This window comes from Gallus gallus, chromosome 1 (assembly GCF_016699485.2).
Source record: "Gallus gallus isolate bGalGal1 chromosome 1, bGalGal1.mat.broiler.GRCg7b, whole genome shotgun sequence".
NCBI classification, from domain to species: Eukaryota; Metazoa; Chordata; class Aves; order Galliformes; family Phasianidae; genus Gallus; species Gallus gallus.
The window spans coordinates 89,173,284-89,194,228 of NC_052532.1; the positions used below are offsets into that span (position 1 = coordinate 89,173,284).

General features: G+C 37.6%; 1 long non-coding RNA gene across 1 annotated transcript; it reads left to right on the plus strand.

The window, feature by feature from the left end:
• Positions 1-1,623: 1,623 nt before the first annotated feature.
• On the plus strand, positions 1,624-20,571 carry LOC101749285. Its single transcript, XR_211200.4, has 5 exons — positions 1,624-2,264; positions 2,727-2,810; positions 8,015-8,140; positions 17,744-17,803; positions 20,365-20,571. It is a non-coding gene; the product is annotated as an uncharacterized LOC101749285 (long non-coding RNA).
• Positions 20,572-20,945: the final 374 nt, after the last annotated feature.

The window sequence follows — 20,945 nt, forward strand, 5'->3', positions numbered from 1 at the left end:
ATTACAAATATAGCATCACTGAAGAAATGACATCTTTGGTGCCATTAAAAGACACAACTAAATCTCTTGATTTGTACGAAGCAGTAGAAATTACATTAAAGAGATTTTCTTTAACTTTTGTCAACATATAACATATAGCTACTAATGGGCTCTCCTGTGATGGCTGGTTTAAAAAAAAAAGAAAGAAAAAAGAAAGAAAAGAAAGAGACTTCTAAATAATAGGAGATAATGCAGTTGATGTTTGCAACTCACATTTGATGAAATATTGCTGCATCAGATATCAGGAAAATTTATGTGCAAAAGCCTGAAAATTGATAATGTCATGCAAATTGTCATCAAAACTGTGGATTTCATAAAGTCCAAAGGATTGAATCATCGCTGATTCAAGGAGTTCCTTAAAAGTATGGATTTTGATTGTGGGAACATAATTTTCCTTTCTAAAGTAAGATGATTAAGTCAAGGTAAAATGCTGAAAACTTTGCAAAGTGAAATCAAGACATGTATGGAAGCAAAAGGAGAATCTGTGCCAGAACATGAAAGAAGAAAAATGGCTCACAGACTTAATACTTTTGGTGGATTTGACTACTTGTTTAAATGAGTTAAACATGTGTCTTCAAGGTGAAAAGCAACTGATCTATGCATGTTTCCAGCCATAACAGTATTTGAAATGAAACTTAAATTATGGCAAACTCAAGTTATGGCAATTTTTTTGTTTGTTTGTTTGCATTTGGATACATTAACACTGTCCTGTGAAATATTGCAGCTAGGCTTTCTGTTTTGATAAAGATATTAGAGAAGAGGTTTCAGGATTGCTGAAAAAACAATCAATGTTTTGGTTTATTTGTGACTCCATTTTTACTTGACAGAAATATATTACCCGCCATTTTCAAATGGAATGTATAGAACTGCAATCAAACATTCAAATCAAAGAAAAATTTGATCATGTCTCTTTACTTTTTTAAAACCTATCTTAGCAGGCAAAAATATTCCTAACTTCACAAGCACATCTTATTCATGTCATCACTTTTTGGCAGTATGTACATTTGTGAGCCACAATTTTCAAGGATGAAGCACAGGAAGAGTAAAATTTCATCAAAAATCTCTGATGAACGCCTTGATAGTTCACTAAGAATGGCAAATCACTGCCATCAAACCAGACTGATGTGTCAGTTTCACAAAAACAAGGTCACATATCCCATTAATTTTATGTTTTTATTGACTTCTAATTTTTAATACTTCTTGTTTTCATATATTTATTGGTACTTATATATGCAAAATCTTTTCTATATTTCATATGCTGCCCATGACAATTCCTCTTCACTCAGTGTGGCTGAGGCAAGCCAAAAGGTTGGACATTCATGCTGTAGAGGATTGGGAAGCATTTTCTAAGCATGCAAATGTGATAGAGGGCTGGAAGGTTTGCTTTTTCATTATTTTTATTAATTTGTTTTTTGTATTTATTCTACCTTAAAGGTATATGAGCTAGCTTCCAGTGTGAATATGTGCTAATTCCTTTCGAATTTCTGTGAGGGGCTTAGGAGAAGGCAGATGACTGTGGAAAGCCATCTGTCAGAGTAGTGGGGTGCTTGGGAAAAGCAAGCTTGTGTCTGTACACCTAAAATGTCCCCCATATTGCACCATCTGAGAAAGATCCTTGCGATTGTATGCTTTTAGAGGTGGAAGTACCTTTGTTATATTACTCAAAAATCATAATAAAAAGATTAAGGATGCTGTTTTGGAACCTCTCCAAAGAGGAGTTAGATGGTCAGCTCTCATTAAAAACTGGTGGGAAAAGAGGTGCCAAAATCCTGGCTTTAAAATCATAAATCTACCTGCACTAAACAAAAGCAAGAGAGAGCTGAGAAAGACAAATGCCTCTTTAGTTGACTGGAACTAGCTGATTCCATGTCAGGTTCATAGGATTTATGATACTCTTTATGCTTTCTCATCTTTGCCTACTCCAAAATGAAGGGCAGGGATGGGGAGAAAAAAATCACCAAGGAAGTGTTACAGTTACTTTGTTTTTGTTTTGGTTTGGTTTTTAATCACATTCTTCTTTCTATTTAATTCAAGTTTGTTTTTAAAGGAAAAATTTAAAAAACACTGATGAAAGATATTTCCAGATGAAGGAACTGCCAGACTTTGTGTCTCCAACCATTTTACATCTATCCAGAATTCACAAGAAGTGATTATCATCAATGAGTTAAGAAACAACAACAACAACAAAAACAGAACTGAAGGAAATCATTAGCAATGGCTCCTAGGTAACTACAATAGGTTTCATGCAAATAAAGTAATATATCTTGTCTTAATGATTTCTGATATCTCTAATCTTCTAAACCATCATACATCGAAAAGTTATAGAACTTCTAAAGAAGTCCTAGGACAACATTTCTACTGACATGTATAAGGTAACATTCTTGAAGTGAGCATGAGTTCATCAGGTAGCCTCTAAAAATTCAAATTTGCATAAATCCAACTAAATGCTGCTGTTTACCAACATTAATAAGAATTTATCCATGATAGGGCTGTGTCTGATAGTCTGATTCATTTGTTTTAGTGATTTCCCATGATGTCCCAAAATAATTACATGGTTTTCAGTTTCAGTTGTATACATTAGTTAATGTTATCACAGTAAAAGATTAGCAGGGCTCCCAGCTTTTCTTTGCCTGTAGCATATTTTGCTGCAATGTAAGACTCCTGATTCTGATTTGTATATGTGACAGAAATCACCAGATAAGGAGTTTCATATCCTCTGTATGGCATATCTTCAGGTTGTAGCACATCAGTAGCATGGATCTCAACCAAAGGTAAGTCTGATGACTTTTCTTTACATTGCTGATACTCTTGGTAGTCTTGAGGTTATCCACAATTGAACTTAATATAGAATGACTAGCTCTATTTTTTTATTTTCCTTCTTTTCTTATTGCAAATCTCTCTGTAGTGGGAAGTCTACTGCTGCACTAGCAGTGGTAGCCAGTATTTTACAACTTAAGCTCTGCCAAGGTCTGTCCAATACAGTTTCTAACATTAAATGCAAAAGTGGGTGATATGGAGCAACAGTTTGGGATTGCATATTTTCAAATTTAGATCAGGACATAGTATAAATTACTGAATCCTTACCACTCTGGGAGTTTCTGAGAAAAGACTATTCACAGAACTGTTAATAAGTCTGAATGCTTCCTACTGTGATGATGACACACAACACTTCGCAGGTTTGATGAGGTCTGTCATAGCAGCTGAAGACTGTAAGTTGTTACTGAAGAGAAGTACAGAGGATATTAATGTGTGCACAAGTTATGGATTTTGTTCAGTCTTTATAGCTTACCGTTTTTACTGTCTTGTATTTTTTATGAGCGGTAAACACTTAAAATTTCAAGAGGGTTCAAGTCCAGTAGAGTTTCCAGTGCCATGGAAAGTTAGAATTAACCATTTTCCTCAAGCTTCCTTACTGAAACACTTCCACTTACTTATTTTAGGACCACACATTCCCCTAGACAATTTCTTGGCTTTCCTGTACTTGTCAATGCCAGATACTAGTGCCGGTGATTTTTCTCCAGCCTATTGTGGTTACAGTATTTCTTCTATAGAAATTGTCTGGAGACCACAGACTAATTTTACTAAGTCAGTAGATGGGAATTACATGGCATTGACTCTTGGGCTCTCTCCGTCTGTTTCAGATTATAACTATTGACCTAGAGGTGAAAGGCTCTATATCCCATTACCAATTCCCTGAGTCATACAGTTCCTTATAACAGCACTTTAAACAGATGATACGGAATGCTAGTTTTCAATAGCATCTCTACTAATAGCACTTGTTCAAATTTGTTGGCAAAAATACCTTCCAGGCTTTTTTTTTTTTTTTTTTCCTCATGTTTAGCTGCACTCATGAACTCCTGGTGGTATCTCAAAGTCCTTATGCATCTCAACTTCTCACTGAAGACAAATATCTTAAAAAAGATTTATAGGCAAGAAGATCTGGGTTTGCTTTAAAATTCTGGCATACTATTATTCACAGTAACATCCTAGATATAATAAAAGCCTTGAATTCAGGAAATCCCCTGGTATCATAATTTCCTATTATAACAACAATATAGTTATTTTCATTTGTGATTGGATCTCAGCACACTTTCTCATTATCACTATCTTAAAAGTTACAAATCTTTGCATTTGTATCCCATTGTTTAGTATGTGTGTGACTATAAAGACCTGAGATGAAAAGGAGAGTTAAGGAGGGCAACTCTTCTCTCTATTGAATGCAGATGGAAATCTGTGCTATGACCAGCTGTTATGTATGTTGGTTGGTAGCTTTTTTTTCTCAGTTGTACCATTACATCAAGCAACAGTTATTGGCTCCTATCTCCTATGTGTTATCCTCTGACTAGTTTTTGTTACCTACAGCACAATTAAACTGCTAGACATTTCATAAATTCCTAATAATTTTCTATATTCATACGTAAACAGTACATAATTAGATCCTTTGAAGACAGTCAAAACACTGTGCTTTGCTATGGAAGAACTTGTTTTCTTGCTTCAATATAATTTGATCCCTGTGGTCTGATTTATTTTTTTTACCTCACTTTCTAAAATACCTCCACTTAAATTAAAAGGGCTTTATCATGAAAAAGTTAGCATCAAATGATTCTACTTAGAACATATAGGCAAAATTTACTTGCATAAATCCTAGATAACCTTTTGTAGAAGTAGTCTTATATGTATATGCAAAATACATTTTATTAAGTATATAACTTAAAGAAGCCAACTTCTGATCTATGTTGAACTTTGATAAGAATTACATTCTGGAAAGCAAACTGGCTCCTGACGCACTTCAGCTGTTAAACTGCTTTCCTGTACTTCAAAGCAGTGTGTGTGTTTTAGATACAAAAATTATAAGTTACCATCATTTCTCAGGCTTCAGTTATTTCCCATGCTGTTGTGTGGCTGTGGACATCTGTTATTTTTCATTGTTTTTCTTACCAGTGTGGTGATAAAATTGTCATGGATTGGCAATGCTGCAAAGAAATAGCTTTCTGATATTATCCTTAATATATTTGGCTAACATGAATTATACATTCTTACAAGTAATTTGAAGTATTGTAGAAAACTATTTGAAGATGTATAAGATGTAAGCAATGAACTATTGAGCGATGTGTTTAGCCTATTTATGCTCAATGGTAAGAAACAAAGCACTGGTAACAAATGAAAAATAAATCACAACAAATAAAAAGAACGCTGTTAAGTATGAAAATGCAATCTAATTTTCTCAGCACTTTCTGAACTTGCAAGATGTGTCTGACTGTTCTCTTCTCTGATGCTATACATGTGGGAATGAGAACACAATCTAGTTTTTGCTATCATTTTATGTATTACTACAAAGCAAAGGAGTATCAGATGAACACATGGGGACTGAAGCGGATTAAGTTTTATTTTGTATATCAGTGTGAATTACTTAAATGAGAAAAAGTCAAGATTTGAATAAGTGATAAGATGCAGATACTGTAACAACGGTGGTAGCAAAATGGTTAAGTAATGAAACAAATAAGAAAAGGCAGGTTATGAAAAATAAGCATTAAAAAGAAGCCTAAAGAAAGGCAGAATGTGGTACAGTGAAACAGCAGATTCAGAGCAATCATAGAATCATAGAATGGCTTGGGTTGGAAGGGATCCCAAAGATCATCGAGTTCCAACCCCACTGCCACCATCAGGACCAAGTACTGCTCACAGATATAAAATCCTGAATATAAGAAGTCTTGTATGTTCATCGCTGTACTAAAATGTAGCAAAAAAAAAAAAAATCTAAAGGGAAAAAGAAAAAAGGAGTATTTTTAGGTGTCTTTTGTTTGTAAATGAGCACCAGAGAATTTTAATACTGTCCATTATTGCAAATCAGCATAAGAAACAGAAGACTTAAGTTTGATTTCTCCTCCTGTCCTTCTAGACACTTTCAAATGTGTGAGTGGAAGACTTAAAATATCTAGAATATGTACTTTGGAAACTCAATTGAGAATGGTGAGGGTGCAAAGTGAAACACCTTTTGCCAAAGGAGAAATGACAAAGATAAAAAAGGAGTAATTTGAATTTTTCGTAGGTTTCATTGTGATTTTCTCATGTTAACTGGAATGTGGAGCAGACCGGAAAGAACCAGGTAGATTAAGTACAGCTAAGTCTTCCACATCCCCATCTGCTTTTATGTATCTAAAACACAATGGGCCACCTGTTAATATAAAGTGACATGTCTTGTTTAAGAATGCAATTAGTCATTTTTTAGTGAATCATCTTAATTAGTTTTGAAATCTTTAATCATACAGGAAAAAAAGAAGAAGATCAAAACAGTTTTAGAAATGAAAGTAACAAAAATACGATGAGCAATCAAATGAGTTTAAGATAAAATCATGAAAACTGCTGCATAAACAACACTGTGCTTAAAAAAATAATTTAAAAAAAGCAGTCAACACAACTAAACAAAACATAGGAGGATAAGGAGGAGGGAGAAAAAACAGTGAAACTTATCTCTCCTCCATCTCAGTATCTTTCTTGCCTCAAAAATCAGTAAGTATAAACACAGGCTGAGAAAAGAAAAACAAAACAAGCTCTGTTTACCATATTTAAGTGTTCTGCTTAATTGCACAGACCTTTATAGAGGCTTCAGCTGGTTCTTTTTAGGCTACTAGTTTGACTTCTTCAGTTACTTTCATATAAAAAAAAAAATACATAGCTGCGTATTCATATAAAGAAATTATCTACCAAATTGAGAAATGAGCTCTGCCATTAGAGGCAATAGAAAGTGCGCTTCTAGGTTTTCTTGAGACTTTTATCCGTTTCTGTTTACTTTTGTTGATTCAACTGTGAATACAACCATGGGATCTTTACAAAACAAAACAAGAGTGTTGTGGTCTGTGATAATTTTCACAGAAGAGCAGAGCCCTCAGATGCTTTTTGGGCTGCTGGTAGAAGTGTAACTCTGTGGTAGGTACAGGACTGGATTTATCCGTCAGTACTTCTTTCAGATATCTTCTCCTGGCCCTCACCACACCCAGCTCACCCAGTATCTAACCTGAGCCACCCATCAGTCGGAGACAGATGAGTTGCAAAATCTTCACCTCGAGAGGGAGCGATCCAGGCAGCTAGCTGGCTTGTCCCTTTCCTCCCACAAAAGTAAGATGCCCACAGAGGAGCTATATTTGCATCTTTGCTGCCTTCACAAAAGACAACCACAGCTCCAGTCCTACGAAGACAACCGTGGAAGAGCAGTGTGTGACTCACCACTGCAGGCTTTTCACTAGCATCAATATGTAATATGCTGTCTGCATTTTCTTAGGAGATGCTGCTTCATGCAGTAGATCAGAGCTGACATTTTGCACTTCGGCTTGCTACAAATGTGTTCCCATAATAGAGTTCAAGGTTCGTCTGCTCATGTATAGGTTCCATTTTGCAACTCTTTTGTGCAATCCAGTTATCTTACAAAAGAGAGCAAACAGGTAGTCTGTAAGATGTTGCTGGAGTGTCAGGAATGATAGAAAGATTGGCTTTTGTTCTTCTAACATGAAACAGACTTTTGGAATAAAGATGAGGAAGAATGAGTTTTAATTAAAATCCTCTCAGCTTATCTTCTCACTCAAGGGAATGTGATTTTTCAACCATTAAAAGCAACTGAAGCATTGCAGTCCTTTTTCTGGAAGGAAAAATAGGTTCTAATAGAGCTAGGTTTACACTGTGCAATTTGGAAATATGCAAATGCGCTACACTTGCTTGGTCCGTGTCACAGTACGGTGTGCAAGATGCAATTTCTCCACCTTGTGATGCTTTCAGAAGTGAGTTGCACATGGTGGCCAGTGCTGGGGGTGCACACACTGTTGACTTTGCCAAAGCAGCCCAGATAATGTGGTGTACTGCTCTCAGACTGACAGTTATTTATGGTTTGCTAATAAATCAAAAAAATTGATTTGATCTGAACTATGTGAATAAAGCCCCCCCCCCTTTTTTTTTTTTGCTCCCCTGTGATGCTGCCAATCAGAAAGATCAGACAGTTGTGAGTGAATGGAAAATGAAAGGACAGAGCTGCAGAGAACATTTTGCTCTTCTACAGCATTTGGCTGCGATGTTGGTCAGGGACGTTATAGCTCCTCCATGTGTTTTTACCGTAAGTAGTATATGGCTTGTACGGATGTTGCTGCTACTTTGCCTTGCAGTTATATGAGAAGTGTAATTTAAAGTCTTTTGCAGACGAAAAGTTAATTTGTTTTCATTCTGTATAGTATTTAATATGCAATGGATGAAAAAGGAGAAAAGAGAGGTAAATAACCACACAATTCTAACCTTCATGTCAGTTACTAAAGAAGAGAAAAAGAAAATGAGTAGGTGTTTGAAAAACCTTGTCATACCAGACTTCTACTTTGCTTGGAAAGCAAGAATGTTGAAGTGAATCCATAATCACTGGATTCTTTGAGAAGCAGTAACACTGACCTTCCTCTAATCCTTTTGACCTACTGTCGTAAGGCTGCTTATAAACTGAAATAGAAACCACATGCTGTCAGTCAGAGCATCCCTAATTTCTCACACCGACTAAAACAAAGCTATATCCTTTATGAAAGAGCTCATAGTTTTTCTCCTTGTAGCTGCAAAGGAGCACGGTGAGAAGTGACAGTGGAAAATCACAGGTGGGAATAAGCTGTGAAAGCATCTCTTAGATCTGAAAAATACCATTCAAAAGATAAAAGCATGATTTGGTTTTCCTGTTTGTTTGTTTTGTGTGTGTATACACTCCTACAAACAACTTCTTACTTACCAATAAGTGGACAATTTCCCCAGCAGGTAATTACTGAAAGAGTCATTCATAAAATACAAAAGAATTGGACACATTTATGGTGAATGTTGGGTATAGCCAACATAGTTCTCCTTGCTCCTCAGCATGCAAGAGAGATTGCTGGTGGCCAACATGGGGTGAGGCACGCTTGCACTAGAGATGGAGGAGCAGAGTATGTTTGGTGAGCCTGGGGGGACCCACACTCATCACATGTTTGCCCCAACTCATCCTGTGATGGTTGGCTGAGCAGTTTCAGTGCATGGAAACTAATTAAAGGGAAAATAACCCATTCCAGGCCTGTGCAGGAGAGGAGGGTGTATGTGTCCAGAGCAGCAGCTCTTGTTCAGCCAGCTCTGAGCCGTGTGCACAACAGGGTTGTTTGCTCAGAGGACCAGACTAACTGTAGGCCAAACCTCAACTCCAAACTGCCTGTAGCACAGATATGTACACCTCAGAACATTCTATTTCAACAAAATGATCTTTGCCTTTTATGCTTGTTTACTTGATATTGTAAATAGAATGCAGAGAGAATTGCAATTTGTAGAACTGGGTATCTTCATAAACAACTTTTAGGTATGTTGGTGAATATAATTGTAAAAAAATGAATTCATTGAGCAGAAAGACAGTTTTTAGAACAGTCGTGGCTGCTTTAGATGTATTGAAAGGTATTACCTAAGTGAAAACAAAATCAGAATTCAAGTTGGATGTACTTATAAACACTCTATTAGAAGGGCTGATGTACCTCAAACCTCTACAACATAGTCTGATTCCCAACAACAACAAAAACAACAGAAGTTTGTGACTATTACTTTTTGAAAGTTAATTTGTACATTTCATTAGTTTCTTAGTGTTTTATTCCTTCTGCTAGCCACAACTGCCCCTGAATCTCTGGTCCTTGTTGTGACATTTATGCTAAGGAAGTTTTGAATATATAAAAGAAAGTGTTGTACAAACAGCTCTCAGGACTGGGCTGGATATTACTGGTCCTACAGTGGGGCTGGAGGCTGCACTGAATCAGGGTTATTGATCCTATAGGGCTCTGTTTTTTTATATGATTTTGTATGTTCTTGTTAGTGATTCCTGCTAAGATATTGATCGGTATGCTATGTATCAAGTAGTTGGCTGACAGATTGCCATCACAAAAATCAAAGTAAATCAGGTGATGGATTTTTATTTCAGTGATATGCCAGGATCAATTGCTCTAGGGGTCAAAACAGGACTTACTGAGCCTTGGTTCAGAACAGCACAGAGGTTATAACAAACCTTTTGTTTCCCGGAGGATCCTAATTTGTCCCCAATTTCCTCATGTGTAGTAAATAAATGTGTCTGGATTCTTCAGTATTTCTTTCCAGCACAGTACTTGAGTTTAGAAACAGTAATGAAAATTAGATTTGGTTGATTTTTGTTTTTTTTTAAGCTAATTAAAGCTACGTTAATTGCACTACAGGCTCGTGTCTGTGTGCAGTGGTCCTACTGGAGACTTAGGCCTGTGTCTGCAGTACCTCGAGCTGAGAACCTACTGCTCAGTGCTTCACCTGCACACATGTGAGCCCTTCCTACTTCATGCAACTATTCCATCAGACCAGAGGCTGACTGTAACCCATTCGCCTTGTGTTAATGGTCTAGATTCAATGTCTTGCTCTAAATATTGTGTGTGTGTTTGTACCACGTAGAAGGCTATCACTAAGAAAGACTAAAGCATCCACTGCTACTAAGAAATGACCTAAGAAAATTCTTTTGGCAGATTCTAGTTTGTGTATTCTGACAAAAGACCTTTAATATAGACAAATTCCATATTAAATCACAAACTGATGTGATTTTTTTTTTTTTAACTGCAAATGTAGTTACAACAACTGCATTTATTTTCTTCTTCAGACTGTGCTTTAAATTTGTTAAATGTCATCAGTCTGGGGAAAAAAATCTCTACCCAAGGTCATTTTATTTGCTGCAAAAACTTACATTTGTTCACTTACATTAAGAGGACCCTGCAGTGCACAGTGGTACCTCGAGATGACAATTATTCTGATTTGGAATTTTGTGTACAATAATTAAACAGTCAGGCACCAGCAGACATGTGTTGCCCTGAGATAACATGCTCCTTGGAAGTATCATGAGGCAGAAGGTGAAATTAGTGCTTCCAATGACCTGGGAAATGCATTATCTCGCTGCTGCACAGGCTTGAGGGTGTATTGTTACTGTATACTAACTATTAGTGTTATTAGTTGAATTGTGATTGATTGCACCATGTAAAACATATGTTTAAAACATGTTCACCGTTGTGCATCATGCAGTAACGATGGCTGATGCTGAAGGACCAATAGATATATCAGGTGTGATTTGATAGGTGCATGGGTTGTTTTTTTCCTCCTCTCCACTGGGATCTCCAAGACTGGCAAGTTATCTTGAAAAGGACTTTAACATCAGAGTCCCACAGCTTCAGCAAAACTGATATTCATATGCATGATAGAGAGTTCTCATGTAATTGACTGAGCATTCACCACTGTTAGATGTTACTATACAACACTGTATTATGAACACATGAATGCAGGAGCATCTTCAGGATGTTTACCTTTAGCCTGCGGTTATGTTTGCCCCCTCACTGTGCCCAGTGCTGCCTGTTGTCTCATTGTCCAGGTACTGATGGAAGCCCTTTCTGGCCTAGCCCACCCTGCGTGGCCTGGTAGTACCCAGGACATTGTCTGGTTGATGTGGCCATGACAGACAAAAGCCTTTGTGCTGCTTGCTCCTTTCTCAAAGCCCTGCAGTGAGGCAGCATCAGGCAGAGGAGAAAGTCTATCTTTAATCTGAGCTACTCGGGAAATCAAAGGAGGCAGATTAAAACAAGAGTGGTGACTGATTCCTGTAGGAGATCGCTTTCCTGTTCCTTTTGATATAATGAACAGGATAATCAAAGCAAGGTTAGAAACCTCCTGTGCCTTTTCTCCTAGGATTTTTTGTGATGTCAGTTCACAAAGTATTACAGTAATTGAACACAAATGTGATAATGATTTAAAAATAGTTCCTTTTTTTTTTTTTTTTTTTTTTTTTTTTACCTTAGCATAATTTACACTTAGAAGTTCTGGCAAGGTATGTGTCTTATGAGTCATCAGGCTTGTGGTTAAACATGTTAAACTATGCTACAGCTGCAACTGCTTCGTTCTGTGTGTCTTGGTATCTTTTTCATAAACTCATAGAATGGTTTGGGTTGGAAGTAACCTTAAGCCCACCCCAGTTCCAACCTCCAGCCATGGGCAGGGCTGTTCCCTACCAGCTCAGGCTGCCCAGTGCCAGATCCAACTTGGCCTTGAAAGTCTCCAGGGATGGGGCACCACAGCTTCACTGGGCAGCCTGAAAAACTAGTTGCAGTGCCTATGCAAAGACCTACTTTCAAAGAGATGGTGGAGTGTTGCTTTTTAAGTTCACATCCAGTAGTGAAGCAAAATTACATTACATGATAAGAGAGAAGAATATATGATGGAAGGCAGATGCTGTGGAAGGAGGTATCAGGTTTGCCTGAGCTGTAAGGCAGCACCCTACTGAGTCACAGTGATTGCTCCTTCTTCTCAGAGATGCTGTGCTGCTGATGCTGCTTTTTTGTCAAGAATTTCCAGAAGAGAGTGAATGAGCATCTACCCCATCCTGTCCGTGTGCTGTGGCCAGGTGTACATGCAGTTGGTAAAGATGAGGTGGGTTGTCCCTGAGCTTCTCCAGCTCCACCTCAAGGCCTCCCTTTGTGTGCCCTGTTCCACATGCAGCTGGAGGTGGCCCACAAGCCACCTCCTGTTACATTTGCTGCAGTATCCCCTGGGAATTCAGCATAAGTGTTTCCTGAGATGGCATTAATGCTGTGACCCCAGGTCCCCCTTCCAGCTCTCATAGGAGCTGGTAGAACATGAAAGCCCAAGAAGTGCTTTACTGCAAAGGGGATCATTATGTCCTTTACTGGCAATACCTGTCATATAAGTAAAATGTGCTACTCTAATGTGCTTTAGACACATTGATGATTTTTTTTTTCTTTTCCTTCTTTCAGTGAGGTTAAGGTGGCAGTGCAGGATCTCAGCTAATTCTGTGCTGGCTTTTTTGGCACTTCAGTTGAATCCACATGGGATGGTGATATTCAGCTCTGCATTACTGCTATTTCTCACTTTAATGACCCTGGTAAATCTTTAATGATTGCCATCACTGTCAGAAGGGTACAAAGGGCTCTCATCTGTCTTGATGCAACCTCAGAAAATATGCTCACAGATGTCAATTAAAATAATGGCATTGGTGGTAGGTCACTTGTACTTTTATGGGTACCTACCTCTTCTTGCAAAAAGCAACATAAAAATTCCACTCATCATCACTATGTTCACTGAAAAAAAGTAAATGTAGATGTCTTAGGTTTTGTTTTGATTAAGCAGGACAGCACGTTCCAGACAAAATGAACTGGGACAGGCACTGATCATTTTAGTAAGCCAGTATACCTAAGATATAAGCTGTTATTTTAAATTAGGTATTCTGAAGTGTGAAATTTTCATTCTATAATACTTGCTTGAAAGTCTCTGTTGGAGAAATTCATTTAACATTAGAACCAAGATTTTTCCACCACTTAAACATTGTTTCATCATGAGTGATTTCTCTATCACAGCATAGCCTTTAAGACATAATTCTCTCAAATTATGGGGTATGTTAGCAGCCCTGTAAGCCAGGAACTGGATATACAGGTCTTCTGTTTTCATTAATAGCAGTTGCATGCCTAATTCACTGAGCAGCACAGAGAAAATGTGGCCCCAATGGGTCAACATCAATGCATTCAATGAGGTCTTTACCCTCTAAAAATGCCATTAGTGGGAGTAATAGCTGGCTGTGGGCACTAGTGTTCACTCCAGCTGCAGCAAACTGGCTCTCTGGAGAACAAAAGTCTGACACAGAGGTGCTCAAGCTCATTTGGGGAAAGTCCCATTCATTATTTACTGATAGCCAGACGTTTGGGGTCTCAGTAAGGCTGAAAACCTTTTGGAGGGCTAGACCTTCAGCCTAAAATTAGACTCACCTAGGTGACCTATAGACTATATTTGACAGGATATGAGTCAAATCTACCCCTTTTCTCCTTCCTCCCACTTGTTCTTATCACCAGCTTATCTGAATGCGTTGATTGACCCTGACCCATTGACACATACCTCCACCCCTCTCAGAACTAGATTTTCATGCTAAGCCGATCTAGGTCTTGAGCAGTGCATGTGTGTGTGTGTGTGTGTGTGTATGTGAAGAGTAAGTAGGTAGATGGGAAGTTGTTCAGTCGTGTTCCATCAGCAGTGCACTATACAGGTATTCATGCCTAGTTCAGTTGCAAGGCTGAAGAGTCTACTGGCAGGTTGGGATGCGGACACTAGTCGAAGACAGGAGTATTTCATGGTCAAGTCTAAGGCAAGGACCAAGTGACATTTGAGGTGGTGGAGTGTGAGATCAAGTAAGTCCATTTTCTGAGTCAAAATTGGAATCAGACTTTTTTCTTCTCATAGTGTGTCTATATTAAAATCTAATGCCTATATTAAAATCTAATTTCTTGTAGAAGATGTAATAAACTACCCACAGAATATTCTTTCTATGGAAATTTTAAGATACTATGGCTATAAATATGGTTGCTCTTGTTCTGCATTTCAATACAAAGAAAGCCTAAGTACACTTTTCCAGTATGCAACAGTTGTTAGTATTTCAACCCATGCAAGAACCTGAACACAAGAGCAAGGAAGGGTGGATGACCTACAAAAACACTGCATAGTTTTAATTCGTTTAAAACAAATAATTACAAGTTTCAAACATTGATATTGGTAACTAAATATTATTTTATTCATAAAGCATACATTTTTGGGAGACTTCATTACATTTATGCAATTGCCTAACTTTGTCATCTCTTTTGATTTTGTGTTTTTTTTCTGTAATTATTTTCCATTTCTAAGTCATTTGATCTAAATTTTCCTTTAGACCTCTGCCTCTTTGTATAGATTACTAGAAAGGAGTTCAATTACAATTTTGCTTCTGATGGGGGTATTTCCTTAGTGAAAGACTGTACAAAGACATCTTCTTCTTAAGGTTCCATTTCAAACAGGGCTTTACATACAAAATAAAAATAAAATTAAAAAATAAAATAACTACCCTAACCTGAACAGTTCAGGACTTTAATTCAGATTTCCTGAGCTTGTGCTTGATAGAGTAACGTCAACAGCAAGTTCTTCACATTCTTCGTTACTCTATAGATTCAAATAGTGCCAAGTTTACAAATTCTCTGTTTGAAGGATGTGAGAGATATTACAAAATTCAGATATAATTTTAGGATACAAAATTCATTGGCTAAATATGCTTTGTTTGTTTGGATGTAGGACTTCCTGTCAGTTGTTTTTTTTTGTTGTTGTTGTTTGTTTGGTTTTTTTTAAGTGTAACATAGATCATAAAAGTAATATTGAGGGAATATATATATATGAAAAACATATTTAATGTAAACTGAACAATATAGTTTTAGTTAAAATGTTTGGTTAAAGTAGTTTAAGTACCTCATTGTCAGATCTGAATTATAGAAGGACTGCTCACCCTACACTTACAGCACTTACTTTGATTGCTGACTGAGTTTTGTAAGAATTTATGAGTAACGGTTTTAATTAGTTTGGGTTATATATTTTATTAGATTATATATTTTATTAGATATGATATTTCAGCAATATAATTTTTGAAATCTGAAAAATGAACATTAGTTTACTTGGAATTTATCCTAAAGTCAAAGCTATAGATTTTTCTCTTTTTTATAGGTATATTTTTTAATTTTAAATGTCATAATTTGTATCCCTTTCCATTCTACATTGTAATATTTTCTTCATATTATTTTTCCTTCAAATCCTTGAGAGTAGAGAGGCCATGCAGAGAGATCTTGACAAATTAGAGGGCAATCATCAACCCCATGAAGTTTAAGAGCAAATGCTGAGTTCTGTACTTGAGATGGGACAGCCATGGGTATATGTACTGACTGCAGGTTGAGAGGCTGCAGAGAAGCCCTGCAGAGGGTGATATGGGGTTCTGGCTGACGGCAAGTTGAACGTGATCCAGCAGCATGCCCTGACAGCCCAAAGCACCAACTGTACCCTGGGGTTCATGGGGCCCAGCACTGCCACCAGGTGGGGAGAGGGGTTGTCCTGTTCTGTTCTGTGCTGTGTGGCTTCATCTCCTCCTGCACTGGTTGCAGCTTTGGGTGCCACGGTATAACAAGGACATAGAACTGCTAGAGTGTCAAAGGGAGGGCAATGAAGATGGTGAAGGGTTTAGTCTGGAGGGTAAGATATATGAGGAGCAGCTGAGGTCCCCTGGTTGATTCAAGCACAGAGCAGAGGAGCTGAGGAGAAACCTGATGGCGGCTGCAGCCCCTCACGAGGGGAGCAGAGGGGCAGCGCTGAGCTCTGCTCTGTGTGACAGCGACAGGGCCCGAGGGAATGGCATGGAGCTGTGTCAGGGGAGGGGCAGCTGGGGGTTAGGGACAGGGGCTGCACCAGACAACGGTGGGCATGGAACAGGCTGCCCAGGGCAGTGGGCACAGCCCTGAGCTGCCAGTGTTCACTGTTTGTACAATGCTCTCAGACAGAGGGTTTGTTTTTTGAATGGTCACATGTGGGGCCAAATGTTGGACTCGTTGATCCTCATGGGTCCTTTCCAACTTTGGATATCCTGAGATAGCATCCAACTGTGCTTGTTACCTGGGAAGAGAGAGGTACACAACTCTACTTTACCCAGTTGACTTAAGAATAAAAACTAAGAACATTTTTTCTTATATAAAACTTAGCAATCCCTCATGGTAACTAAACATTGCTTGACATGATGTTAAGCAGTGATTTCAGAGAGGGATCCTCTTTGTGTTTAAAGTTGTTGACTACTCTGCATATCCAGAGCCATCTGACTAGGATTCTAACTTAGAAAGGACAGTCTTACTGCTAATTTGTTTTCAAGCAACTCACAGCTGCATCAGCTAGGCTGAATGCAAAATAAAACACTTGCTCTTCACAGCCATTCAATGGTGATGGGAGCTAAGCTGCACTTGCATTTTGTGGGAACAGGAATTGCCATGCTTCCCAGAAAAGGTCACCTTTTTTTTCAAAATATCTGAATGCAAATCTGATTGAAAACAACAATATGCTAAATGATTACTGGGGTGAGACAGAGAATGCTTTAATATAAAATAGATTAAAGAGGAATGAAGTGGCATTTGCAAGCTGAAGACTAAATGCTGGACTTCCAGCTGCCTGGTTAGCCCAAAATTCCTCAGAGCCAGGGGACTCTGTGTACGTTGGGATAGGATCGAGATTCCTCAGCTTCTGTCAATCAGCGATCTCCCCAGGTATCATCTCATGTTCATGCTTCTTCTATACTTGCTTAAGTAGCAACAAGAGGAAGGAAAATGGTTTTAAACTGGGAGAGGGTAGGTTTAGACTAGATGTTAGGAAGAAATTCTTTACTGTGAGGAACTGGAACAGGTTGCCCATCGAGGTTGTGGATGCCCCCTCCCTGGAAGCATTCAAGTCAGGCTGGATGGGGCTTTGAGCAACCTGGCCTAGAGGGTGGTGTCCTTGCCTATAGCAGGGGGTTTGGAACTAGGTGATCTTAAAGGTCCCTTCCAACCCAAACCATTATATGATTCTATGTGTTTTAGAAGCATAATTTAGAAGTCTGGGCATTTATAGAAACATATGTGTTTATATGACTGAATTCTAAATTTGCTAATAAGATGTGATTCTCTCTTTGTAGTTTTTTTTTTTTTTTTTTTGAGATGGTGTACCTGAACAGTCAACTATGTGTGTAATTTAAAAAAAAAAAAAAAGGAAAAAAAAAGAGCAAAGAAGTTGAGACAACAGTCAGATTTATACATGTTAGCAAATGTTCATGCAAATCCTGACTAATTTATTATTTCTCCTATGTCAGCCATCAGAAGTTCTCGTTTCCGGAAGTTTCTTGAAGATATGCATAACTCATAAAGTAGAGGTAAGCCTTTATACACAGGCTACTTACTCAAATGTTTACAACATCTTTTGCCTTTCAAAGTAACACATCGTGCTGGATTTTGATTTTGTAGATTTTGAAATATGCATTTCATATCTTTGTCTACATCCCTGTATGTACTATTCATGCTGTAGAACTCATGGTTAAGTAGTTAATGAGAACATTCCATCGTTTGTTATTGTCTTTCTAAAATAGATTTTCAGTTGAATGTTTGAAAGACATCTAATTACAGGTATTTTATGCTGTAATTCAGCCACATATCAAATCAAAACTGCCATCAGAAGAAACAAAGTTACTCTACTTTCTCTTCTGTTCCAATGAAGTGCTTATGACATTGTACATTGATTTTTTTCAGTCTTGCTATGGGCTTCTATGTAATGCCCAAACACAGAGGCTTCAAACAGGTCTGTTGATAGTAAAGATTTTTTTTCCCCTTCTGACACAGTTTTCCATGAATTTCAGCCAGAACGGTTCTGCTATTGCAAATTGCCATATGGAGATTGATTATAGTGTATGAACGCTTTTTTTCAGATTAGCATTTGGAAAGGCAATGGCAAAAATTCATCATATACACCAGTCCTTAGATATTTATTGCAAATGTCTAATAATGAAGCTTGATTTTTATGTGCAATTTCCAGAAATAAATGAGAATACTTACACTATTTATACAAGCAGATTTTTAAGGATTTTCAAGCTGTCAGTTAAAAAAAGTCAGAAAGAAGGAAGTAACATGTTTGGGATCTGCTGGGCTTGCAACTCGTGAAACTGATTTTTGAAGAGATCAGCTGTAAGGGACTTTCTCCAGAGCGCACTCTTTTTCCAGGGGCAGCCCACAGATTTTTATGTACTACCTTTTTCCTTTGCTGACGAAGGTGGCTAGGACAATAATGACACAGCTCATATCGTCCAGTATTTCTCTTTCTTTCACATAGTACCTGAGGCTGTAAACCAAAAGAGGATAATGAAGTGTGAATTTTGAGTGATAGTGCATGAAGCTGGCACAGTGCCATCCTTTCTGGACTAAAACTCTGCTTTTTAAGTGTATGTGTTCATGGGAGACCAAACCGATCCAGTAGATCTTATCTTATGTCATGGTCGTAGAGAAGTGAACATTTGCCATAGCTGCCATTTTGCTAACTACAGGTACACTGATTCCTCTTGTAGTCTTAGTAATTTTCTCCCACAAGATTATTATCTTATATATGATTATGTGACACTTCCACCTTCAGCACACACACCTTTTATTTTTGGGTCTGGAATTGGAGATTTGCTAATTGTTTGGTCTTTATGAATATGCAAGAAGCCTTTTCTTTCCTTATCATCACCTTTCCAGCAAGCCATACCAAATGAGCATAGACCTCAGGCGTGCATTTTGCATGAAAGCATTGCTAATAGTATTCAGTTTATCTTGGACAATGGTGTCCTGCAGGATCATGACATTTTGCAAAGAAGATCCTCTACACAGTGCATTCCTCAGTTTGTAAGCACCATTGCAAAACTATTTCAAGTGTTTGACATCTTCTGCATTAGAGGCTGAGATAATATGGATAACAATCATTAGAGAAGTAAATGTGAAAAAAGATAATAAACGGCACTGAATTCTTTACATGTAGAATGTATTTTACTGGGTACGGTCCATTGTTTCACTGCTTAAATGTGCTCTTCATTCCTACGTTAGTATTCTGGGGCTGATGAAATAACAACAAATAAACATCTGCTGTGTGTTCATCAGATTGGTTTTGTTTTTCATCTGTGCCATAAGAACCAAGTATTAAAACCTTTTCACATCACTTCTGCAGATACAAGATGAGTTATACTGATAATGTAGGCAGAAAAACATCTAATGTTCCATTTTGGGAGACAAAGTGAAGTGTATTGGCCTTACGTCTATGCATTAGTGCAAGACTGGCTGGATTAATCTTACAGAACCCACTCTGTCAAAATATAAGATTACTGGCCCGACTCTTACTCCATCTCTGCTGGCCTAACATATCTTGTGAATGATCTCAGATTCAAACGAGCCAAAGGTCTACAAGCATTTGCATGAACAGTTTGTCACTGACCTTATGCAGTTTCTATAATTTTTGCAACTATTTTCTGTTAAAACCTATTAAGATTGGCTAAGCATCTGATAGTAGAACCTTTGCTTTGGCATACAGCTGCTCTCATTTTCTGTGATGGCATCAAATTCTTATTTTTCTCCCACAAGTACATGAAGATCCTAAATCCCTTATATATGCTCCTTCGAGATTTTACTGAAATTATTTTTATTGATTTAACTCATTCAGTGTTATGATTATTATATTAGAAGATGGACATCATAGTTGTTTCATAGCACAGCATGTGGCTACATGCATCACTGCTACAAACACTTCAAAATGCTATTTTTACTATTTTATCATATTTTAATCATCCACCAGCAATACTTGATATGCTCAGACTTTCTTTCAGTGGAATATCAAAAGTATTAAAGTAGATGATGTGAACTTATTTCAGAGATAACATTTTGAGCACTTTCTACTCTTTTAATGTTTTCCATGCAGCGCAGCTTTGGAAGAATGAGTTGACACAGACAAGGTAGCATTCAAAAACTACAACTGAATTATACTGCTGCTGGAGAAATGTGAGCCAAAAAGAATTCATCTTGATATTCCAATCATAAGCAGTGAATGCAGAGTTTGCTGGTAAGAAAAATCTAAAAGCAAAAAAGCTGAATTTATACTGCTTAAGGATACGTGATGCCACTGAGAGATGAGCAATGCATTTGTAAAGTAGGACTTCTGGTAAAATGTAAACTTTATAATCTGTTTGAGTGCATATAAAGGGGGCATTTGTTGCTCTCTTTTTAAAAAAAATTGCTGATAGCTCTTTGATTTTATTGCATATGTGAGATGCTTGTACATGGGTCTGATAGAAATGTCAGGATCAAAGCAGCTCATGACATGTCACTATAATTTGAACTGGAGATAATAAGGGTTATGCTCACTTACTGTAGAGATGCATTTGGCCTGGTGTTTTTGTAATCATTGTGTAGACAAGTCTAAAGAGTGAAATTATCCTAATTGCTTTCTTTATTGTTTGATTTACTAGTGTTCTAAATCAGGGGATAGGTTAAGTTTTCCTT